This window comes from Triticum dicoccoides, chromosome 1A (genome assembly GCF_002162155.2).
Source record: "Triticum dicoccoides isolate Atlit2015 ecotype Zavitan chromosome 1A, WEW_v2.0, whole genome shotgun sequence".
Classification (NCBI taxonomy): domain Eukaryota; kingdom Viridiplantae; phylum Streptophyta; class Magnoliopsida; order Poales; family Poaceae; genus Triticum; species Triticum dicoccoides.
Window position 1 is genome coordinate 58,600,071 of NC_041380.1, and position 5,431 is coordinate 58,605,501.

Below are 5,431 nucleotides of genomic sequence, written 5' to 3' on the forward strand. Positions count from 1 at the left end.
TAGAATGGTGGTTGTGGGGAAGACAAAAAGGGAGAAGATAGTCTCACATCAACTAGGCGTATCAACGGGCTATGGAGATGCCCATCAATAGATATCAATGTGAGTGAGTAGGGATTGCCATGCAACGGATGCACTAGAGCTATAATTTTATGAAAGCTCAACAAAAGAAACTAAGTGGGTGTGCATCCAACTTGCTTGCTCATGAAGACCTAGGGCATTTTGAGGAAGCCCGTCATTGGAATATACAAGCCAAGTTCTATAATGAAAAATTCCCACTAGTATATGAAAGTGATAACATAGGAGGCTCTCTATCATGAATATCACGGTGCTACTTTGAAGCACAGGTGTGGTAAAAGGATAGTAACATTGTCCCTTCTCTCTTTTTCTCTCATTTTTTCTTTTTTTATTTGGGCCTTTTCTCTTTTTTATGGCCTCTTTTCTTTCTCTTTTTTTGTCCGGAGTCTCATCCCGACTTGTGGGGGAATCATAGTCTCCATCATCCTTTCCTCACTGGAACAATGCTCTAATAATGATGATCATCACACTTTTATTTTTCTTACAACTCAACAATTACAACTCGATACTTAGAACAAAATATGACTCTATATGAATGCCTCCGGCGGTGTACCGGGATATGCAATAAATCAAGAGTGACACATATGAAAGAATTATGAATGGTGGCTTTGCCACAAATACGATGTCAACTATATGATCATGCTAAGCAATATGACAATGATGGAGTGTGTTATAATAAACGGAACGGTGGAAAGTTGCATGGCAATATATCTCGGAATGGCTATGGAAATGCCATAATAGGTAGGTATGGTGGCTGTTTTGAGGAAGATATATGGTGGGTGTATGATACCGGCGAAAGGTGCGCGGTATTAGAGAGGCTAGCAAAGGTGGAAGGGTGAGAAAAGTGTGTATAATCCATGGACTCAACATTAGTCATAAAGAACTCATATACTTATTGCAAAAATCTACAAGTTATCAAAGCAAAGTATTACGCGCATGCTCTTGGGGGATAGATTGGTAGGAAAAGACCATCGCTCGTCCCTGACCGCCACTCATAAGGAATACAATCAAAAAATAAATCATGCTCCGACTTCATCACATAACGATTCACCATACGTGCATGCTACGGAAATCACAAACTTTAACACAAGTATTTCTCAAATTCACAACTACTCAACTAGCATAACTTTAATATCACCATCTTCATATCTCAAAACAATTATCAAGTATCAAACTTCTCATAACATTCAACACACTCATAAGGAAGTTCTTTTATTATTCTTGTATACCAAGCATATTGGGATTATTTAAGTAAATTACCATGCTATTTAAGACTCTCAAAATAATCTAAGTGAAGCATGAGAGATCAATAGTTTCTATAAAACAAATCCACCACCGTGCTCTAAAAATATATAAGTGAAGTACTAGAGCAAAACTATATAACTCAAATGATATAAGCAAAGCACACAGAGTATTCTAACAAATTCTAAATCATGTATGGCTCTCTCAAAAGGTGTGTACAGCCAGGATGATTGTGGTAAACTAAAAAATAAAGACTCAAATCATACAAGACGCTCCAAGCAAAACACATATCATGTGGTGAATAAAAATATAGCTCCAAGTAAAGTTAAAAAATAGAAGTAGACGAAAAGAGGGGATGCCTTCTGGGGCATCCCCAAGCTTTGGCTTTTAGGTGTTTTTAGATTATCTTGGAGGTGCCATGGGCATCCCTAAGATTAGGCTCTTGCCACTCCTTGTTCCATAATCCATCAAATCTTTACCCAAAACTTGAAAACTTCACAACACAAAACTTAAAGTAGAAAATCTCATGAGCTCCGTTAGCGAAAGAAAATAAAAGACCACATCAAGGTACTGTAATGGAATCATTCTTTATTTATATTGCTATTACACCTACTGCATTCCAACTTCTCTATGATTTATAAACTATTTTACTAGCCATAGATTCATCAAAATAAGCAAACAACACACGAAAAACAGAATCTGTCAAAAACAGAACAGTGTATAGTAATCTGTAGCTAGTGCAATATCTCGAACCCCAAAAATTCTAAAATAAATTGTTGTACATGAGGAATTTATCTATTAATTATATGCAAACAGAATTAACTAAATATCACTTTCCAAATAAAAATGGCAGCAGTTCTCGTGAGCACTAAAGTTTCTGTTTTTTACAGCAAGATTAACAAGACTTTCCCCAAGTCTTCCCAACGGTTCTACTTGGCACAAACACTAATTAAACACAAAAAACACAACCAAAACAGAGGCCAGATAAATTATTTATTACTAAACAGGAGAAAAAAAGCAAGGAATAAAAATAAAATTGGGTTGCCTCCCAACAAGCGCTATCGTTTAACGCCCCTAGCTAGGCATAAAAAGCAAGGATAGATCTAGGTATTGCCATCTTTGGTAGGCAATCCATACGTGGCTCTCATAATAGATTCATAAGGTAATTTAATATTATTTCTAGGAAAGTGTTCCATGCTTTTCCTTAATGGAAATTGTAATCTAATATTTCCTTCCTTCATATCAATAATTGCATCAATCGTTCTAAGGAAAGGTCTACCAAGAATAATAGGACACGAAGGATTGCAATCTATGTCAAGAACAATAAAATCTACGAGCACATAATTACTATTTGCAACAATAAGAACATCATTAATTCTTCCCATAGGTTTCTTAATAGTGGAATCCGCAAGGTGCAAGTTTAGAGAGCAATCATCAAAATCACGGAAACCTGACAAATCACACAAAGTCTTTGGAATCGTGGAAACACTAGCACCCAAATCACATAAAGCATAGCATTCATGATCTTTAATTTTAATTTTAATAGTTGGTTCCCACTCATCATAAAGTTTTCTAGGAATGGAAACTTCCAATTCAAGTTTTTCTTCATAAGATTGCATCAAGGCATCAACGATATGTTTAGTGAACGCTTTATTTTGACTATAAGCATGAGGAGAATTTAGCACGGATTGCAACAAGGAAATACAATCAATCAAAGAGCAATTTTCATAATTAAATTCCTTGAAATCCAAAATAGTGGGTTTAGCAACATCTAGGGTTTTAATTTCTTCAATCCCACTTTCATCAATTTTAGCAACAAGATCTAAAAACTCCGAATTCTTGGAATGCCTTCTAGGTAAAGGTGGATCATATTCAGTCCCATCATTATTAAGATTCATATTTCAAAACAAAGATTTAATAGGGGACACATCAATAACTTTTAGATCTTCATCTTTATTTTTATAGGAACTAGAAGAACACGCTCTTATAAAGACATCTTTCTTAGCACGCATCCTAGCGGTTCTTCCTTTGCACTCATCAATGGAAATTCTCATGGCTTTGAGAGACTCATTGATATCATGCTTAGGTGGAATAGATATAAGTTTCAATGGATCAACATCAAGAGAAATTCTATCAATGTTCCTAACCAAATCATCAATCTTAAGCAATTTTTCTTCAATCAAAGCATTGAAATTCTTTTGCAAGGTAATAAATTCTTTAATATTAGATTCAAAATCAGAGGGCATCTTATTATATTTTCCATAAGAATTGTTGTAGGAATTACCATAATTATTAGAGGGATTACTAGGATAAGGCCTAGGATTGAAATTTCCTCTATACGCGTTGTTACCAAAATTGTTCCTACCAACAAAATTCACATCCATAGATTCATTATTATTCTCAATCAAAGTAGACAAGGGCATATCATTAGGATCGGAAGAAACAATCTTACTAGCAAATAATTTCATAAGTTCATCCATCTTTCCACTCAAAACATTAATCTCTTCTATCACATGCACCTTTTTATTACTAGATCTTTCAGTATGCCATTGAGAATAATTAACCATAATATTATCTAGGAGTTTAGTAGCTTCTCCTAAAGTGATTTCCATAAAAGTGCCTCCCGCGGCCGAATCTAAAAGATTTCTAGAAGCAGAATTCAATCCGGCATAATTTTTTTGTATAATCATCCACAAATTCAAACCATGAGTAGGGCAATTACATATCATTAATTACGTATCATCCACAAATTCTATCACATGCACCTTTTTATTACTAGATCTTTCAGTATGCCATTGAGAATAATTAACCATAATATTATCTAGGAGTTTAGTAGCTTCTCCTAAAGTGATTTCCATAAAAGTGCCTCCTGCGGCCGAATCTAAAAGATTTCTAGAAGCAGAATTCAATCCGGCATAATTTTTTTATATAATCATCCACAAATTCAAACCATGAGTAGGGCAATTACGTATCATTAATTTCATCCTCTCCCAAGCTTGTGCAACATGTTCATGATCAAGTTGCTTAAAATTCGTAATATCGTTTCTAAGGGAGATGATCTTAGCGGGAGGAAAATACTTAGAGATAAAAGCATCTTTGCATTTATTCCATGAATCAATACTGTTTTTAGGCAAAGACGAAAACCAAGATTTAGCACGATCTCTAAGCGAAAAAGGGAATAGCTTCAATTTAACAATATCATTATCCACATATTTCTTCTTTTGCATATCACACAAATCAACGAAGCTATTCAGATGGGTAGCAGCATCTTCACTAGGAAGGTCGGAAAACAGATCTTTCATGACAAGATTCAGCAAAACAGTATTAATTTCACAAGATTCAGCATCGGTAAGAGGAGCAATCGGAGTGCTAATAAAATCATTGTTGTTGGTATTGGTAAAGTCACACAATTTAGTATTATCTTGAGCCATCGTGACAAGGAAGCAAACTAACACACAAGCAAACAAAAAGCAAGCGGGCAAAAAGAGGCAAATAGAGAAAGAGAGGGAGGATAGAGAGAGAGGGCGAATAAAACGGAAAGGATGAAGTGGGGGAGAGGAAAACGAGAGGCAAATGGCAAATAATGTAATGCGGGAGATAGGGATTGTGATGGGTACTTGGTATGTTGACTTTTGCGTAGACTCCCCGGCAACGGCGCCAGAAATCCTTCTTGCTACCTCTTGAGCACTGCGTTGGTTTTCCCCGAAGAGGAAGGGATGATGCAGCAAAGTAGCGTAAGTATTTCCCTCAGTTTTTGAGAACCAATGTATCAATCCAGTAGGAGGCTACGCGCGAGTCCCTTGTACCTGCACAAAACAAATAAATCCTCGCAACCAACGCGATAAGGGGTTGTCAATCCCTACACGGCCACTTACGAGAGTTAGATCTAATAGATATGATAAGATAATATTTTTGGTATTTTTATGATAAGGATGCAAAGTAAAATAAAAGCAAAGTAGAAAGCAAAGGAAATAACTAAGTATTGGAAGATTAATATGATGAAGATAGACCCGGGGGCCATAGGTTTCACTAGTGGCTTCTCTCAAGAGCATAAGTATTCTACGGTGGGTGAACGAATTACTGTTGAGCAATTGACAGAATTGAGGATAGTTAT